The sequence below is a fragment of the Pogoniulus pusillus genome, chromosome 24 (assembly GCF_015220805.1).
Source record: "Pogoniulus pusillus isolate bPogPus1 chromosome 24, bPogPus1.pri, whole genome shotgun sequence".
NCBI lineage: Eukaryota > Metazoa > Chordata > Aves > Piciformes > Lybiidae > Pogoniulus > Pogoniulus pusillus.
Window position 1 is genome coordinate 4,015,138 of NC_087287.1, and position 19,261 is coordinate 4,034,398.

The following is a 19,261-nucleotide window of genomic DNA, read 5'->3' on the forward strand; positions in this document are numbered from 1 at the left end:
GAGATGAGCTCCACCATCCTCAAATAAGTTCCTCTTCATGTTTAGATGGAACTTATTCAGTTCCAGCTTGTGCCTCTTACCCCTTGCCCTGGGTACCACTGGGCACCACTGCAAAAAGCCTGGTGCCAGCCTCCTGACTCCCACCCTTGAAATATTGATCAGCGTTGATGAGATTCCCTGCCTCAGGCTGCTCTTCTGCAGGCTAAAACACCACGGTCAGAATTGTTCTGCTTGGAAAACACCTCCAAGCCCTCCAAGCCCAACCACCACCCTAAGACCACCACAGCCATTAATGCAGGTCCCCTAGACCGTTAAGTTGGCTAAACCAGCCTGAATCAGGACAAGGTAGGGGTGTCTCTGGGGTGGTCAGAGATGCTCCAGGAGAGGCAGAGGATGCCTGTGGGTGAAGAGCAAGCTGAGTGGTATGATGTTGTATGACAGCAGGACAGCATATCATAGAATCAAGCAGACTGGAAGAGATCTCCAAGGTCATCAGGCAGGAAAAGACCTCTAAGATCACTGAGTTCAACCTGCCACCTAACCTGTCTCATTAACTAAACCATAGAATGAGGCAGGTTGGAAGAGAGCTCCAAGCTCAGCCACCCCAACCTAGCACCCAGCCCTGCCCAACCAACCAGACCATGGCACTAAGTGCCCCAGCCAGGCTTGGCTTCAACACCTCCAGGCACAGCCACTCCACCACCTCCCTGGGCAGCCCATTCCAATGCCAATCACTCTCTCTGCCAGGAACTTCCTAACAACATCCAGCCTAGACCTGCCCTGGCACAGCTTCAGGCTGAGTCCCCTTTTCCTTTTGCTGGTTGCCCCAGGGAAGTTTTAGGTTATCCATGAGGAACAATTTCCTCTCCAGAAGGGTTGCCAAGGCCTGGCTCAGGCTGCCCAAGGCAGTGGTGCAGTCCCCATCCGTGGAGGGGTTTCAAAGCTGTGTAGATGCGGTGCTTAGGTCGCCGGTTCAGCTGTGCCCTGGCAGCGAGGGGTTGTCGGTTGGACGCAGAAGCCTTTCCCAGCAAAAAGGACTCCGCGATTCGTCGACTCGGTGCGTAGGAATCTTTAGGACGAAAAGGAAAAGCCCCCGCGGGGCGGTTCAGCCTGCCAGGAAAAGGCTTGGAGAATGCGGGCATCGATCCCGCTACCTCTCGCATGCTAAGCGAGCGCTCTACCATTTGAGCTAATTCCCCTGCTCTCACGCTACCTCCTCCTATCGCCTCTCTGCTTCATCTCCGCCACGGCCCGGGCGGTGCCGCCGCTTCCACGTCCTCTGGGGGGGGAGCGAGTGGGGGGTTCGCACTGCGCCTGCGCTCTAGCGGCGGCGGAGGATGCGCGGCGGGAGCGGGAGCTCGCTCGCGCCCGCCCGCGCGGCGCCCCGCGGTAAGGAGGGGAGGGGACCGAGGGGGGACTACGGTACCGGACCGGGGGGAGCGGGAAGGAAAGGGAAAGGGAGGAGGAGGAGGAGGGGAGAAGTGGACCGGAGGGCTCCGGGCGTGTGCGGCGGGGTCCGCCCCGGGACGCGGCAGTGTGCGGAGCCCGAACGGGGCGGGCGTGGAGAAACACCGGGCGGGGGCGGCTGCAAAGGGCATGTGCGGGGGGCGGGGGGGCACCGGGGCTCAGGGGAGGGGGGAAGATGCGCAAGGCGATGTGCCCCGGGGCACCGAGGGGTTTGCCGTGGGTCAGGGGCACCCCGGAACGGGACAGTAGGAGGCGCGGGGCGGGGGGCGGCCTCTGCGCCCCCTCCCGTCCTCTGTGAGGGCCTCGGGAAGGCTGCGATGGGCTCAGTGTGCACGGGAAGGGGGGGCCGCTGCCAAGGGCTGAGTGCTTTGGGGGGCTGCAAAGGGCTGAGAGCTTTGGAGGGCTGCGAAGGGCTAAGTGCTTTGTGGGGGGGGCTGCAAGGGCTGAGTGCTTTGGGGGGCTGCAAAGGGATGAGTGCTTTGGGGGTCTCTGAAGGGCTGAGTGCTTTGGGAGGTTGCAAAGGGCTGAGTGCTTTGGGGGGCTGCAAAGGGATGAGTGCTTTGGGGGGCTGCAGAGGGCTGAGTGCTTTGGGGGTCTGCAGAGGGCTGAGTGCTTTGGGGGGTTGCAAAGGGCTGAGTGCTTTGGGGGGCTGCAAAAGGGCTGAGTGCTTTGGGGGGTCTGCAAAGGGCTGAGTGCTTTGGGAGATTGCAAAGGGCTGAGTGCTTTGGGGGGCTGCAAAAGGGCTGAGTGCTTTGGGGGGTCTCTGAAGGGATGAGTGCTTTGGGGGGCTGCAAAGGGCTGAGTGCTTTGGGGGGTTGCAAAGGGCTGAGTGCTTTGGGGGGTTGCAAAGGGCTGAGTGCTTTGGGGGGCTGCAAAGGGCTGAGTGCTTTGGGGGGTTGCAAAGGGCTGAGTGCTTTGGGAGGTTGCAAAGGGCTGAGTGCTTTGGGGGGCTGCAAAAGGGCTGAGTGCTTTGGGGGGCTGCAGAGGGCTGAGAGCTTTGGGGGGCTGCAGAGGGCTGAGAGCTTTGGGGGTCTCTGAAGGGCTGAGTGCTTTGGGGGGTTGCAAAGGGCTGAGTGCTTTGGGGGGTCTGCAAAGGGCTGAGTGCTTTGGGGGGCTGCAGAGGGCTGAGTGCTTTGGGGGGTTGCATAGGGCTGAGTGCTTTGGGGGGCTGCGAAGGGCTGAGTGCTTTGGGGGGCTGCAAAGGGCTGAGTGCTTTGGGGGGCTGCGAAAGGCTGAGTGCTTTGGGGGGCTGCAAAGGGCTGAGTGCTTTGGGGGGCTGCGAAAGGCTGAGTGCTTTGGGGGGCTGCAAAGGGCTGAGTGCTTTGGGGGGCTGCGAAGGGCTGAGTGCTTTGGGGGGCTGCAAAGGGCTGAGTGCTTTGGGGGGCTGCGAAGGGCTGAGTGCTTTGGGGGGCTGCGAAGGGCTGAGAGCTTTGGGGGTCTCTGAAGGGCTGAGTGCTTTGGGGGGTTGCAAAGGGCTGAGTGCTTTGGGGGTCTCTGAAGGGCTGAGAGCTTTGGGGGTCTCTGAAGGGCTGAGTGCTTTGGGGGTCTCTGAAGGGCTGAGTGCTTTGGGGGGCTGCAGAGGGCTGAGTGCTTTGGGGGTCTCTGAAGGGCTGAGTGCTTTGGGGGGCTGCAGAGGGCTGAGTGCTTTGGGGGTCTCTGAAGGGCTGAGTGCTTTGGGGGGCTGCAGAGGGCTGAGTGCTTTGGGGGTCTCTGAAGGGCTGAGTGCTTTGGGGGGCTGCAGAGGGCTGAGTGCTTTGGGGGTCTCTGAAGGGCTGAGTGCTTTGGGGGGCTGCGGAGGGCTGAGTGCTTTGGGGGGCTGCGGAGGGCTGAGTGCTTTGGGGGGGGGGGCTGCGAAGGGCTCAGTACTTGGAGGGACAGAGTGCTGAGCCTTCAGCTGCCCTCTCCAACCCTGTTGCTCTCTGAGGACACGAGGGGTGGCATAAGCATGGCCTGGGTGCCCACTGGGCAGCTGAGGGAGCCCCCCAGACCCCTGCTGCCAGGGCTGTAGCTGGTGGGCCAGCCAGGGGTGTGCCCTGTGGGTGGCAGGGCCGGTGGGAGATGTGGCAGCTCAAGTGCCTGCCTTAGGGGAGCTGCTGCTTGCAGTTGGTTCTCCCTTCTTGCCCTCTGCTGAAAACCTTTCAAAACAACACCCCCAAAAGGTGAGTTTTGGCACCGTGGTGCTGAGCCGTGAGGTCTTCTCCCTCCAGGAGAGGTTCTCTGTGCTCCAGCAGAGGTAGATTTTGGTCATCACCTCCCAGCAGGAGGAGGAAGGAGATGCTGGGTCTGGAGCAGGCGTCTTTGGGCACCTGTCAAGTGCTGGGTGAGGGCACGTCTGGAGCCTTCTGGGGAGCTGCAGCAGCCAGCCTGGCTTTGGTGCAGTGTTCTTGGCAGGAAAAGGAGATGAGCTGGATCAGGGTGTGTGAAGCACAGAGAGTGAGAGCCTTGGGACCTTCCTCTGCCACTGCTGTGCTGAGGAAGAGGAGGCTGCTCCTGGGTTCGACGCAGTCGTTTGGAGCTCTGTCAGCAGCAGCAAGGAGCAGTTACAAACCTGTTACTAGCACTGGGCTGGCTCCTGCTCAGTCACTCTTCTTCCTCTCTCATAGGATCATAGAATGGGTTGGGTTGGAAGGGAGCTCAAAGCTCAGCCAGCTCCAAGCCTCTTCCATGGGCAGGGACACCTCACACCAGCACAGGTTGCCCAAGGCCTCATCAAGCCTGGTCCTGAACACCTCCAGGGAGGTTGTGGAGCACAGAAGCACAGAATGGGATCATAGATCCCATTCTGTGCTTCTGTGCTCCACAGCCTCCCTGGGCAACCTGTGCCAGCGTCTCCCTACCCTCACTGCCAACAATTTCTTCCCCATCTCCACTCTCACTCTCCTCTCTCCCAGCTCAAAGCCATTGTCCCTCATCCTGGCACTCCCAGCCCTTCTCCAAAGTCTCTCCCCAGCTCTCCTGGAGCCCCTTCAGGTGCTGCAACGCTGCTCTGAGATCTCCCCAGAGCCTTCTCCAGGTTGCCCAGCCCCAACTCTCCCAGCCTGTCCCCACAGCAGAGGTTTTTCAACCTCTGATCATCTTGGTGACCTCTTCTGGAGCCTCTCCAGGTGCTCCTTGTGCTGGGTTCCCAGAGCTGGAGGCAGTGATGCAGGTGAGGTGTGAGCAGAGCAGATTGGAGGGGCAGAATCCCCTCCCTGTGCTGCTGCTCTCCCTGCTCTGGCTGCAGCCAGCACACAGCTGGCTCTGGGCTGCCAGCCACCAGTGCTGGCTGCTGGGCAGTTCTTCATTGACTGTCATGTTCCTGAAGCAGCAAAGGCAGAAGTGAGCAGTGGTGAAGGCCAACACCAAATGCTTCTGAACCAGTGGCAGACAAAACACTTCCTTTGTATAACCTCAGGGGTGGATGCTTAACACCTTACTGCTTGGGCAGACCTGGCAGGGCTGCAGGTAGCCATGGCTCATGCCTAGGTCTGTCCTCAGGTCATGACTGAGCATCACTGGGCAGCATGGAGGTTGGAGGGAGCAACAGGACCTGCTGCTGCTTGTGCTCCATCAGCTCCTGGGTGCTCTCCACCATCTGTTTTCCTGCAGTGTCCTTGCACTGCTACCTTGGCTGTGTTCAGGTCATTGTTCTCTTGGGTTGCAGCCTGCTCCTGCTCACTTTTACACCATTCCAAAGGGGCTGACCTCAGTTCTTCCTCTGATGGATGAGTTCCTGGGTTTGCTGAGCTCTCCTCCTGCAGACTAGGAGCTCCTAATGAAATACACCAAGAGCTCCACAGCTTCTACAGCAGAAGCAAAGATGTTCAAAGGGTTTGCTGCTTTTCTGTGCAGGACAAGTTCTGGTCTCTGAGTGGATTCCTGCCTCTTGCAGAGTTTCCTTAATGGCTTCTCTGAGTGAAGTTTTATCCACTTGGAACTTCAAATGTCCTCCTCTTTTGGCTTCTTCAGTGCAATGATATTGGGGAATGTGCAGCATGAAGAGGAGAAGGCTGCAGGCAGAGCTCAGAGCTGCACTTCAGTACCTGCAGGGGAGCTGCAGGCAGGCTGGGGAGGGACTGTTCAGAAGGGGCTGTGAGCACAGGCTGAGGGCAATGGTTTGGAAGTGGAGCAGGGCAGAGGTAGGTTGGAGCTGAGGAGGAAGCTGTGCAGAGTGAGGGTGGGCAGAGGCTGGCCCAGGCTGCCCAGGGCTGTGCTTGAGGCCCCATCCCTGGAGCCATTGGAGCTGAGCCTTGCTGTGTGCCTGTGCAGCCTGCTCTGGCTGGGGGTGTCCCTGCTGCCTGCAGGGGCTTGGGCAGGATGCCCTTGGGGGGTCCCTTCCAACCCCGTGCAAGCTGTCAATCATGGAATTATGGAACGGTTTGGGTTGCAGAGGACTATTGAAGGTCATCCAGTCCAACCCCCTGCAGCCAGGAGGAACTTTTTGCACTAGTTCAGATTGATCAGAGCCTCATCCAACCTGCCCACCTCTCTGGGCTACCTGGGGCAAGGTCTCACCACCCTTGTTGCATCTTCTGTCCCAATCTGAAGTGCCTGCAAAGCAAGATCTCAGCTCTTCAGAAGCTGTCCTGCCTTTCATTGGCTGTCTTAAGGGTTGTGAGCTTCCTCCTTGTTTTCCTTCCAGTGCAGGAAAGGTTTGCCCACACATGTGCCAGGAGAGCCCCCTTTATCTTGCCCAGAGGCCCCACCAGTGCCCAAACAAGCAGCAGCCGCACCCATCCTGCTGCCTGCTCCCTTATCTTGGTGCTTGGCTCACCCTTCAGAGGGCTCCTTACCTTTATCAGCCTGCCAGAAGGAAAGGCCTTTCCTTAGCTGAGCTGTTCTCCTGGGTGCCAGGCTGAAGAGCTCTGCCCTGTGTCACTTCTCTTGCTGACATCCTCCTGCCTCTTCGCATCACACTCAGCTGTGCTGGGCACTGGGGAGGGCACAGCTTGAGTGCTGGGGTCAGTTTTGGGCCTCTCACTCCCAGAAGGACATGGAGGAGCTGAAGCAGGTCCAGAGAAGGGCACCAAAGGTGGGGAAGAGGGCTGGGGAGCAGCAGCTGAGGGAGCTGGGGGTGTGCAGTGTGGAGCAGAGGAGGCTGAGGGCAGAGCTCATTGCTCTCTGCAGCTCCCTGAGAGGAGGCTGCAGTGAGCTGGGGTTGGGCTCTGCTGCCTGGTCTCAGGTGATGGAAGGAGAGGACCTGGCCTGAACTTGTGCCAGGGGAGAGTTAGGTTGGAGAGGAGGAGAAATGTCTTTGGTGGCAGAGTGGTGAGGGCTTGGCACAGGCTGCCCAGGGAGGTGGTGCAGTGCCCATGGCTGGAGGTGTGGCAGCAAGCTGTGGCCATGGCACTTGAGGCCATGGTTTGGTGGCCACGGTGGGGCTGGGTTGGTGTTGGACTGGATGAGCTTGGAGGCCTTTTCCCACCCAAACAGTTCTGTGATTCTCTGATCCCTAGAAGGGCTGGACAGGAGCAGTGAGTGCCTCTGCAGCCCTTCCCTGCCTGGGACACCTTGCTGGGATCCAGCTGGATTCAGTCTCAGAAGGCTTCTCCCACCCACCCCAGTCTGTGTCTCTATGAGAAGAGGGAGCTCCCACAGAGTGTCTCCTGCTGCCCAACCTCCCAGCTGATGCAGTTGTTCCAGCAGCTCAGGCTTTGCAGAACCCCAGCTTGGCTCTGCAGAGCTGGGACAAAGCATTTCAGGCTGTGCCCAGCTATGGGCTTTCATTGCCTGGCTCTCACAGCTGGCAGTCCCTGTCAGGGGTGCTCAGCCTGCCCCAGTCACCACCTTGCTGCTGCCAACCCCTGCCCTGCCTTCAGCCTGGCTTGCCAGCCCCTGCCTTGCTCTCCATCCCTTGCTCCCTGGGAGGTTTTAGTAGCAGGCTTGTGCAGGATCTGTTCTCACAGCAGAAACTCTTTGGTTTCTCTCTTTTTTTTGCCCTCCTTAGCATTAAAGTGCCCCCAGGAGTGTGTGTTGAGCTTGGCTGTGATGCTCAGAGCCTCTTAGTCCCTGGCAGTCACTCTGGAGTGGTTCCTGTGCTTTGCTCCTCTGCATTTTAATGACAGGCAAGAGGAGTTCAGCTCCCACAGCTCCAGCTTAGGAAGGGCACCTCTGTGCTCTGCTAATAAGCTCTGCCCTTGCTCTCTTCCTTACTTGCTTTGGCCTTGCTCTGTGCCTGGATCTCCATACCTCAGGTGAAGGTTGCTCAAGTGCTGGTGAACCTTCGTGTGCTGCCTCTACACAAGGGATGTAGAATCCCAGGAGAGGATAGCATGGAATGGTTTGGAAAAGCCTTTCAAAGTCATGCCATCCAGAGGGACCTGGACAGGGTGGAGAGCTGGGATCCATCCAGAGGGACCTGGGCAGGCTGCAGAGGTGGGCACAAGCCAAGCTCAGGAGGTTCAGCAAGACCAAGTGCAAGGTCCTGCAGCTGGGTCGGGACAATGCCAAGCACCAAACCAGGCTGGGCAGTGAGTGGCTGGAGAGCAGCCCTGAGGAGAGGGACTTGGGGGTGCTGCTGGAGGAGAAGCTCAGCAGGAGCCAGCAGTGTGCACTTGCAGCCCAGAGAGCAACCAGAGCCTGGGCTGCAGCAGCAGAAGTGTGGTCAGCAGGGCCAGGGAGGGGATTCTGCCCCTCTGCTGTGCTGTGCTCTGCTGAGACCCCACCTGGAGTCCTGCATCCAGCTCTGGAGCCCCTGGGACAAGAGGGCTGTGGAGATGCTGGAGAGTGTCCAGAGCAGGGGCCAGGAGGATGCTGAGAGGCTGCAGCAGCTCTGCTGTGAGCACAGCCTGAAAGAGTTGGGGCTGTGCAGGCTGGAGCAGAGGAGGCTCCCAGGTGACCTTCTTGTGGCCTGCCAGGATCTGAAGGGGGCTACAAGAAATCTGGGGAGGCACTTTTGAGGCTGTGAGGGAATGCCAGGAGTGGGGGGAATGGAGCAAAGCTGGAGGTGAGGAGAGTGAGGCTGGAGGTGAGGAGGAAGTTGTTGAGCAGGAGAGTGGTGAGAGGCTGGAATGGGTTGCCCAGGGAGGTGGTTGAGGCCCCATGGCTGGAGGTGTTTGAGGCCAGGCTGGCTGAGGCTGTGTGCAGCCTGCTCTAGGGTAGGGTGTCCCTGGGCATGGCAGGGGGGTTGGCACTGCCTGCTCCTTGTGCTCCCTTCCAGCCCTGACTGATTCTATGGTTCTATCTAATCCAACTATTTCCTGCAGGAAAGCCTCGTGGGCCTGACCTTGACTTGCCAAGGTCTGCCTTGGGTGGCAGCAGGCAGTGGGATGAAGGTCTCTGGGCAGAGACACAGTGGGTAAGAGTAGAGTGGCTGTGGCAGGGATTGTTGGAGACCCACCGAATCATTTCAGTTGGCAAAGCCCTTTCAGCTCACCCAGTCCAACCAGCCTCTAACTCTGCCAAGGCTGAGGCTAAGCCATGGTCCTCACATCTCTGCCTCTTTGGAGCCTTGGAACTAGATGATCTTCAACCTTCCACCAGCACAGGTTGCTCAAGGCACTCATGGAATGAGTTTTGTTGGAAGGGACCTTGAAGATCATCTAGATCCAAGCCCTTGCCATGGGCAGAGCCTTGGAACTAGAGGATCTTCAATCTTCCAGCAGCCCAGGATGCTCAAGGCTGCATCCAGCTTTGCCTTGAACACCCCTAGACAAGAGGCAGCCACAGCCTTCCTGTGCCAGGCTCTCACCACCCTCACACTCCACAACCTCTGCCTCAGCTCCACTCTAACCCTGCTCTGCCTCAGCCCCAAACCATTCCCCCTTGGCCTGGCTCTAGACTCCCTCAGCAGCAGTCTCTTGCTGCAGGATCCCTTCAGGCACTGAAGGCTGCCAACGATGCTTGGATGCCCTCAGCATCAGGTCTGTGCTGAGGGCAGATTTCACCTCTCTGGGTGTCTGCTTGGGCACCAGCCCTGCTTCCCAGCTTGGCATCCCTGCACGTGCCAGCCCTGCTGTGCTGCAGAAGAGCTGAACTGGGCTGGGCAGAGAGCTGGCAGGAGGCCTGTGTGTTCCTAGAAGGATATTGATTGCCCTGGACAGTTGGGGTTTGTTCCTTTTGTCTCCCTGGCTCTGCTCACGGGGTCAGGCTGGCGAAGCGGCGCAGGCTGGGGCTGGGGCAGTGCCAACCCAGGCTGCCTCTCCCGGGCGTGAAGTCTGCCTCAGCCTGCTGCTAATTGCATTAATGGGAGCCGAGTGCCAGGGAGATAAAGGCAAGGCTGGCATGGGCACGGCTTGTTGGCTGGCCTGGGCATGCTGTGCTGAGCTCTGGTGTGCTCTGGGAGCCACAGCTGGCACTTGCAGCCTGCCTGGCAGCTGGGTGCCCGGACAGCAGCAGTAGGAGCTGCTGCTACGGCTGCCTGTGAGCAAACCCTCAGCTCCACGGCCTGCCTGGCACTCTGCCCTGGCTCTGACCACCCAGCAGAGTGCCTGCAGGAGGAGGCAGCTTGCACAGGGCAGGGCCAGCAGCAGCCTGGGCAGAGCAGGGCTGATGCCCTGCTGTGGATCCCACTACAAGGCTGGCAAAGGCTCCTGTGCTGCGGAGATTCCAAACCCTGCCCCTGGCACTGCCCAGCAGAGCCAGAGAGAGGATCCTGCCCCTTGGCTCTGCTCTGCTCAGAGCTCACCTCCAGTCCTGGCCCTTGGCTCTGCTCTGCTCAGAGCTCACCTCCAATCCTGCCTCCAGCTCTGCTGTCCCCAGCAGATGGAGGGCACAGAGCTGCTGGAGTGAGGCCAGAGCAGGCCACAAAGGTGATCCCAGGGCTGGAGCAGCTCTGCTGTGAGCACAGGCTGAGGCAGCTGGGGGTGTGCAGCCTGCAGAGGAGAAGGCTCCAGGGGCACCTGAGAGCTGCTGCCAGAGCCTGAAGGGATCCTGCAGGAAGGCTGCAGAGAGACTTCTGCTGAGGCTGTCTGGAGCCAGGCCAAGGGGCAATGGTTTGGAGCTGAGGCAGAGCAGGGTTAGAGTGGAGCTGAGGCAGAAGTTGTTGAGTGTGAGGGTGGTGAGAGCCTGGCACAGGCTGCCCAGGGAGGCTGTGGAGCACAGAATGTGATTCTGTGCCAGGGCAGGTCTAGGCTGGATGTTGTTAGGAAGTTGCTGGCAGAGAGAGTGATTGGCATTGGAATGGGCTGCCCAGGGAGGTGGTGGAGTGGCCGTGGCTGGAGGTGTTGAAGCCAAGCCTGGCTGGGGCACTTAGTGCCATGGGCTGGTTGGTTGGGCAGGGCTGGGTGCTAGGTTGTGCTGGCTGAGCCTGGAGCTCTCTTCCAACCTGCCTGATTCTATGATTTTATGATCTCTGGGGTCCAGAGGAGGCCACAAAGATGATCCAAGGGGCCTCAGAGCTGCCTGCCAGAGCCTGAATTGATCCTGCAGGAAGGCTCCAGAGGGCCTTTTCCTGAGAGTGAGGATTCTCTGGTCATGACCCTGGGCAAGCTGCTGTGGGTGCCCTGCTTTAGCTGGGGGTTGCATGAATGATCACCAGAGCAACATCCCAACCTCTGCCAGTCTGTGCCTCAAGCATCTGAAGGAGTGTGAAGGTCAGGCTGAGCTCTGGGAGCTGCCTTGTGCCCACACTGGCTGCAGCTGGAGGCCTGGGCAGTTGCTTTTCCCAGTTGATTCCTTTCCTTTGCAGCCCTCTCCCTGCTGGCAGTTGTCTGATGGCAGCACAGCAGCAGGGCTGGTGTTAAACCCACTGTTAATTGTGCTAATTTTAGCTCTGCTTGTGGCTCAGCTCCTGGAAATCAAACACACAGGAGCCAGCATCACTCAGCCTGACCCAGAGGAGCTTCCTCTGCCCCTCCAGCAAGGAGACAGCTCAGCACCAGTGAGTCCTGCTGCTGTGCTACCCCAAAAGTCAGGCAAATGAAGGTGTTTGCCCCCACCTTTTGGAGCTCAGCCCATGGCTTTCCTTGTCATCAGTGCAAGGACTGGGGGGAAAAGGCATTCGTGAAGATGGTGGTGTCTGGGTGAGGAGCAAAGGCTGAGAGCCTGCAGGAGAGCAGCCCCAGAGCAGAGCTGAGCAGTGCTCAGCAACAGCTAAAGGAGCTGTGGGGGGCAAGAGCCTGGGGCCAGCCTCTGCTCAGTGGTGCCCAGGGACAGCACAAGGGGCACTGGGCACAAAGTGGCACCCAGGAGGTTCCCTGTGAGCAGCAGGAGAAAGTAGTTTGGTGTGAGGCTGCTGGAGGCCTGGAGCAGGCTGCCCAGAGAGGTTGTGGAGTCTGCTTGTGTGGAGAGCTTCCAACCCCCCCTGGGCACTGTGCTGCTGGGCAAGCTGCTGTGGGTGCCCTGCTTTGGCAGGGGGCTGGGCTGGGTGGTGTCCAGAGGTCCCTTCCAACCCTCACCATGCTGGGATTGTGGCATTCTGTGAAGGGGAAGCAGGTGCTGGGGGTGCTCAGTCTTTTGCATGCCACCCTGGTGCCAGCCTTGCCTGAATGCCCATCAGTACAAACCCAATCTCCTGGCAGCAGAACTGGTGCCAGTCTCCTCAGAAATAGTTCCTTTTTGGTCTGTTTCCAATCTTGTTGCTGCCTGCTCTGCTGTGAGAAGTGTGGGGGCAGATCTGGTGGTCCAGCAGTGGGGTGCAGGCTTCTCTGGTGACCTGTGCTGAGCCTTCAGTGCTTTATGGAGGGCTGGAGGAGCTTGGGGTGCTAAGTGCCATGGTTTGGTGCTGAGCCTGCAGGGCTGGGTGCAGGGCTGGGTTGGAGGAGCTTGGGGTGCTGAGGGCCATGGTTTAGTGCTGGGTCAGAGGTTGGGCTGGATGCTCTCAGAGAGCTCTTCCAACCCAAGGTACTCTGTGGTGGGGTCCTCATGCCTGGAGATCTCTAGAAGAGCCATGGATGTGGTGCTGAGGGAGGTGCTTTAGAGGCATGGTGAGCTCAGGGGTGAGGTTGGAGGTGATGATCTCCAAGGTCTCCTCCAGCCTCAACAGTTGAATGACTCTAGAATATTTCTGAGTGCCTCCTTCCCTGCTCTCCTAGGTCTGACAGCTGGCCTGGGCTCAAAGCTGCCCTGAGAGTGGATTGTGTCTTGTCAAGCACTTCAGGAGCCGAGGAGGGAGCAGGTAAGGAAAGGAACTGCAGGCCTGGGAGCTCAGTGCCTTGAAACCTGCTGTGTCTGGGCTGTCTTTGCTCCTTACCATTTCTTCCCTCCTGCCTTAGCTCCAGCAGGCAGGACTGGCTGGGGCAGCCCCCCCTGTCTGGAGGGGATGGACTTCTTGGGGAGGAGGTGCTGGGTTCCCTTCCCCTGGCTGGCAATGCAGGGGCTCAGGGGCATTGGTGAGCAGCTGCTGCTCACAGCTGCTGGCACCCTCACAATCCCACCTGCTCCTCTGCTTCTCAGGGAACCTTGGCTCTGCCCTGCATGGCAGTGGTTTGCTTGGTGCCTCTTTTGGCCTAGATGTGCAGCAGGCTCACTCAGTGCAGCAGTTTGGATGTCCCAGCACTGGGTTTGCTCTTGGCTGATGTATTCTTCAGCCCCATCTGCACCCCCAGCTGGTTTGCTGTGCAGGAGCCACCTTCCTGCTCAGACAGAGCTCCCTTGCAGCCTGAGCCATTCCATGCTTCCAAGAGGCCCCTGAGAGGGAAGGGGAAGGGTTTTTTGTCAGGAGCAGGTGAGTGGAGTGCCCTGCTCACCATGGAGCTCTCCAGAGAAGGCACAAAAGCATCTTTAGGTCTTGCAGCCTCGGGATAATGAAGGCACCTGGGTGATGTCAGGCAGGCTGCCACGAGTGCCACTGCTTCACTGAGAGCAGCTGACCCCAGCTGGGTTGCACTCAGGGAGTGGGAAGGGAGATTGGAGCCCTTGCAGGTGAGTTTTGAGCCTTAAATGTGCTTGCAGGCTCAGTGCAGGGGACTGCATTGGCTCCAGCTGGGGAAACAGAGGCCTGGGAGGGTGTTCCTTGTGCTCTGGCCTGGTGACACATCCTACCCTGCCTGGCCAGACCTGTGCTGCCAGCATGGCTTGAGTCATCCCACAGCTGAGAAAGAAAGAGTTGTCAGACACAACCTGCCCAGCCCAGAGCTGCAGTTTGTGGTGGCTTCCTGCCAGGCTTTGGCAGCCTGCAGTTGTTGTGTGGTGTTGCAGCAGAGCAGAGTTGGGTTGGAGCTGAGGAGGAAGCTGTGCAGAGTGAGGGTGGGCAGAGGCTGGCACAGGCTGCCCAAGGCTGTGCTTGAGGCCCCATCCCTGGAGCCATTGGAGCTGAGCCTTGCTGTGTGCCTGTGCAGCCTGCTCTGGCTGGAGGGGTCCCTGCTGCCTGCAGGATGCTCTTGGAGGGTCCCTTCCAGCTCAGTGCAAGCTGTGAACTGTGAGTTGGAGAAGAGAGTGTGGAAATACAACCCAGGTGTAAGCAGAGATCTTCCAGAGGACAAACTTTGTGGGGAGCAGCAGCTGAGGGAGCTGGGGGTGTGCAGTGTGGGGAAGAGGAGGCTGAGGGCAGAGCTCATTGCTCTCTGCAGCTCCCTGAGAGGAGGCTGCAGTGGTGTGGCCAGCAGCAGCAGCAGGGCAGGGATGGTGCCTCTGTGCTGGGCACTGCTGATGCCACAGCTTGAGTGCTGGGGTCAGTTTTGGGCTCCTCACTGCCAGAAGGACACTGAGGGGCTGGAGCAGGTCTAGAGAAGGGCAGCAAAGGTGGGGAAGGGTCTGGAGAAGAGGGCTGGGAAGCAGCAGCTGAGGGAGCTGGGGGTGTGCAGTGTGGAGCAGAGGAGGCTGAGGGCAGAGCTCATTGCTCTCTGCAGCAACCTGAGGAGCCTGCAGCCAAGTGAGGGTCAGTTTCTTCTCCCAAGTGACAAGTGATAAGAGTTAGTGGCCTCAAGCTGCCCACAGGGAGGGTTAGGTTGGCCATGAGGAACAATTTCTTCCCCCAAAGGGTTGCCAAGGCCTGGCCCAGGCTGCCCAGGGCAGTGCTGCAGTTCCCATCCCTGGAGGAGCTGTGTGGCTGTGATGCTGAGGGACACAGTTCAGTGGTAAGGGTAAGGACTGGACTGGATGTGGACTGGGTGACCTGGAAGGTCTCTCCCAAGCTAAACAACTCACTCCAAGGTTCTAAGCAGCTCCACAAGATGACCTTTGAGGGTCCCTGCCCAGCTGATGCTATCTGTGACTCTGGCTGCAGGAAGTTCATTGTGTTCCCCTGGACAGGATGGAGCCTTCCACGTGGGCAGGCTGCTTTTAAACTTCATTCTGTAATCTCCATCCCATAGCTATCAGCAGGAAGACTGCCCTTGGACATAGATTTCTTCTGCTTTGGGCAGCACCAACCTCTGCCTTCACCTGGCTGGGGAGCTCTGGCTGTCCCCTGCCCTCCTCTCCCCCCCAGTGTGATGTCCTTCAAGGGCCTGTGTTGGACCAGTGCTGTTCAGTATCTTCATCAGTGCTATGGACAGAGACTGAGGCAGCCTCAGCAGCTCTGCAGGTGGCACCCAGCTGAGTGCTGTGCTTGGCAAGAGTGAAGGACAGGATGGAGCCATGCAGGGGGACCTGGGCAGGCTGCAGAGGTGGCTGAGGAGAAGCTCAGGAGGCTCAAGAAGGCAAAGTGCAAGGTCCTGCACCTAGGGCAGGGCAAGGCTGGGTATCAGTGCAGGCTGGGGGTGAGGAGGTGGAGAGCAGCCCTGCAGAGAAGGCCTTGGAGGTGCTGGTGGGGGAGGAGCTGGGCAGGAGGCAGCACTGGGCACTGGCAGCCCAGAAGGCCAAGGGCAGCCTGGGCTGCATCCAAAGCAGCGTGGGCAGAGCTGGAGAGAGAGGATCCTGCCCCTCTGCTCTGCTCTGGGGACACCTCACCTGCAGGGCTTGAACTTTGGGGACCCCATTTCAGCTCTTTGTCCAGCTGTGGACTCTCAACACAAGAGAGACCTGGAGCTGGTGGAGAGGCTCCAGAGGAGGCCACAAAGATGCTCAGAGGCTGCAGAAGCTCTGCTGTGGGGCCAGGCTGGCAGAGTTGGGGCTGTTGAGGCTGGAGAAGAGAAGGCTGCAGGCAGAGCTCAGAGCTGCACTTCAGTACCTGCAGGGGAGCTGCAGGCAGGCTGGGGAGGGACTGTTCAGAAGGGGCTGTGGGGACAGGCTGAGGGCAATGGTTTGGAAGTGGAGCAGGGCAGAGGTAGGTTGGAGCTGAGGAGGAAGCTGTGCAGAGTGAGGGTGGGCAGAGGCTGGCCCAGGCTGCCCAGGGCTGTGCTTGAGGCCCCATCCCTGGAGCCATTGGAGCTGAGCCTTGCTGTGTGCCTGTGCAGCCTGCTCTGGCTGGAGGTGTCCCTGCTGCCTGCAGGGGCTTGGGCAGGATGCTCTTGGGGGGTCCCTTCCCACCCCTGCACTCTGTGAAGCTGCTTCAGCAGCTGCTGAGGGTTGCTGTGCCCAGAGCCATGCCTGCAGCTCCCTGCTCTCTCGCAGCAGGGCTGCAGGCTGTGCTGTGGCTGTCACTTTTGGCTGCCCTCCAAAGGATGTTGTGGGCTGTGTAGTGCTCGCTGACAGGGACCTCCCCTGCACTTCCCCTCGGCTGAGGCTCCTGTACCTGAGCAGTCCCTCCGGGGCAGCTTCTCACTGCTGTGCCGCTCGGTGCCATCTGCTCTGTGCCCTCCCTCTCTCCTGGCTGGTAAGCAGGGCACTCCTTCCCCAGCCCTCTGGGGCTCCAGGTGGAATCACCATGGAACATAGGTGGCTTTAGAAGGACTAAAATTGGGGGTGGGTGGGAGCTGGGAGTGAGGTTGCAGAAAGCTTCCTGCTTTTCTGTTCCAGAGCAGGAGCTGCTGCAGGTACAGAGATGGGCAGAGAGCAGCACTGCAGCCCCACTGGGCAGTGCTTTGGGACACTCCTCTGATGTCATCTGTCCCCCTCAGCTCCTTCAAAAGCTGCTGCTTTGCTGGAGGCCTGAAACAAGCTGCCCAGAGAGCTTGTGCAGGCTCCTCTGGAGTGCTTCTGTCCCCAGCTGCCTGTTGTGCTCTTTGGCAAGCTGCTGTGGGTGCTCTGCTTTTGGCAGGGGCTTGGAGGAGATCAGCTCCAGAGGTTGTGTGAAAGCAGCAGGGAGATGGATGCTTATTGGGTGCTCTGGAGCTGATGCTGCTGAGACCTTCAGAGGCTGTTTGGGACAGGCTGCACCACGGAGGGGTGAGGAGCTGGCAGCCTTTGCAAAGCCTGTCCCCTGGTGATGCCTCTGCAGAGCAGGTGCTGGAAGGTCTCTCCCAACCCCCACCGGTCTGGGCTTCTGTGATGCTTTTACCTTGCCCAGCTGGAGCTGTTTGTGCTGTGATCCACAAGCCTGGGGAGTGGTTTCTCTCCCACCTCCCTTCTTGGTGGTGCTTTCACTTTGCTTTAGCTGCATGACCCCTGCCTGCTCTTCCCCAGTCACCTCTTGCTCTGTCTCAGCTGCCTGTGCTGTCATCCACAAGCCTGGAGAGTGGTTTCTCTCCCACCTCCCTTCTTGGTGGTGCTTTCACTTTGCTTTAGCTGCATGACCCCTGCCTGCTCTTCCCCAGCCACCTCTTGCTCTGTCTCAGCTGCCTGTGCTGTCATCCACAAACCTGGGGAGTGGTTTCTCTCCCACCTCCCTTCTTGGTGGTGCTTTCACTTTGCTTTAGCTGCACAACCCCTACCTGCTCTTACCCCACAACCTCTGCTCTGTCTCAGCTAAATTCACATGAATTAGAAACCCTACAGAATCAGCTTTGTCCCTGCTTGGAAAGAGATGTCCTCAGGTCACACTGAGGGCAGGGACTTTGGCATCCTTGCCAGCTTCTCCTGTGCTGGCAGCCCCCCAGTGGTGGAAGGAGTGTGTCTGTCTGCTGGCTCCTTCTGGAGGTGCTGAAGAGGTCACTGGTGTCTTGCCAAAGGGTGGTAGGGCTCAGGGAATGACTCCATAGGATGCTGGGCAGCAGCCTGAGGTGTCCAGAGAGCAGCTCATACCTTCCCTGTGCTCTCACATCTGGCTCAGAGGGTGGTGGAGGCAGCCAGGGAGCTGTGTGGTGGATGGGCTGTGATGGTGCTGTGTGGAGCAGCCATGCAGTGAGAGCTGGGCACAGAGGAACCAAATGAGGTTCAGTGAGGATCAGTGCAGAGTCCTGCACCTGGGGAGGGATCATAACCTGCAGCAGTGCAGGTTGGGAGGTGATCTGCTGGAGAGCAGCTCTGTGGAGAGGGAGCTGGCAGTGCTGGTGGGCAACATCCATGGCACAGCAATGAGCCCTGCTGGGCAAGAGGGCAAATGGGGTCCTGGGGGGCATTAAGACAAATGTGTCCTGCAGATCTAGGGAGGTTCTCCTCTGCCTCTCCTCTGCCCTGCTGAGGTCCCACCTGGAATACTGCATCCAGTGCTGGGCTCCCCAGCTCAAGAGGCACAGGGATCTGCTGGAGAGAGTCCAAGGGAGGGCTGCAAGGATGCTGAAGGGACTGCAGCACTGCCTGAGGAGGAGAGGCTGAGGGACCTGGGGCTGAGAGTGTGGAGAGGAGAAGGCTGAGAGAGATCTGAGCAATGCCTGTAAATAGCTGAGGGCTGGGGGGCAGGAGGGGGGGACAGGCTCTGCTCACTTGCTCCTGTGACAGGACAAGGAGCAGTGGATGGAAGCTGCAGCACAGGAGGCTCCAGCTCAACACAAGGGGGAACTTCTTGACTGTAAGGGTGCCAGAGCCCTGGCACAGGCTGCCCAGAGAGGTTGTGGAGTCTCCTTCAGTGGCCTGTCTGGATGTGTTCCTGTGTGACCTGAGCTAGATTGTGTGGTCCTGCTCTGTCAGGGGGGTTGGACTGGATGATCTCTTTGGGTCTTTTCCCACCCCTGACATCCTGTGAGCCCGTGAGTGGCATCCCTGGGTAAGGAAGTCCCTGGAGAGCAGAGTGGCATCAGCTTGCTCATCACTTGCTGGCTCCTGGTTGCTCCCCCTGAAGCCCCAGGGGGTGCTGAGCTCTTTGCTCTGAGGCTGCTTGTGAGCCCCAAGGCAAAGTTCTGCAGCCCACAGCAGCTTCCCCTCTGAAAATACCATAAAAGGCTGTTCCGAGGAGCTGGGCAGGGAGCAGCTCCCAGCCACATGGCTGCAGCATGACTCACTGAGCTCTCTCACCCGCTCCCAGGGAGGGTGCCCGGCCAGGGAGGCAGAGGGGGAGGCAGGGGAACTGCCCCCGGGGAGTGCTGAGCAGTGATGAGGAGGAAGATGACACACAGGGGCTCAGCTGCTTGTGCTTTCCTTAGTGACCTTGTCTGAGAACCTCCAGCAAAGGCTGCTGCCTGCTGCCTTCAGCTTCAGGTGCTGGCAGCCAGCAGCCCTCTGAAGGTGCAGAAGCCTCACTTGGCTCTTGGGAAGCAGAGTGAGGTGAGGTGGAGCTGGGAAACCTCTCTGAGATGCTGGTGCCTTTGATTTACAGAGTCACAGAGTGCTCTGGGCTGGAAGGAACCTCCAAAGCTCATCCACTTCAAGCTCCCTGCTCTCAGCAGGGACATCTTCCACTAGAGCAGGCTGCCCACAGCCCTCTCCAGCCTCACCTGCAATATCTCCAGGCATGGAGCCTCAACCACCTCCCTGGGCAACCTGTTGCAGTCCTCCTGCTGCTGAACTTGTTCCTCACATCCAATCTCAATCTGCTCTGCTCTGGTTTGAAGCCTTTGCCCCTCTCTTTAAGGAAAGTATTTTAATGTCTCCCTCTCCTCCCTCCTCATCTTTGTTTTCCTCTCTTACAAGGGCTGGGAGTGCCAGGCCAAGGGACTATGGCTTTGAGCTGAGAGAGGGGAGAGTGAGAGTGGAGATGAGGAAGAAATTGTTGGCTGTGAGGGTGGGGAGACACTGGCACAGGCTGCCCAGGGAGGCTGTGGAGCACAGAAGCACAGAATGTGATCTTTGATCACATTCT

General features: G+C 59.1%; 1 protein-coding gene and 1 non-coding gene across 4 annotated transcripts in view; one reads left to right on the forward strand and one right to left on the reverse strand.

The window, feature by feature from the left end:
- Positions 1–1,126: 1,126 nt before the first annotated feature.
- Positions 1,127–1,199, reverse strand: TRNAA-AGC (transfer RNA alanine (anticodon AGC)). The gene has a single exon. It is a non-coding gene; the product is annotated as a tRNA-Ala (tRNA).
- A 122-nt stretch (positions 1,200–1,321) lies between these two features.
- The window catches only part of LOC135185912 (USP6 N-terminal-like protein), a 55,146-nt gene continuing 37,206 nt past the window's right edge, over positions 1,322–19,261 (forward strand). For all 3 annotated transcript variants that reach the window (XM_064163111.1, XM_064163112.1, XM_064163113.1), the window contains exons 1-2: positions 1,322–1,389; positions 12,420–12,502. The gene's annotated coding sequence lies outside the window, so the exon portion shown is untranslated. The remainder of the gene's footprint in view (positions 1,390–12,419; positions 12,503–19,261) is intronic.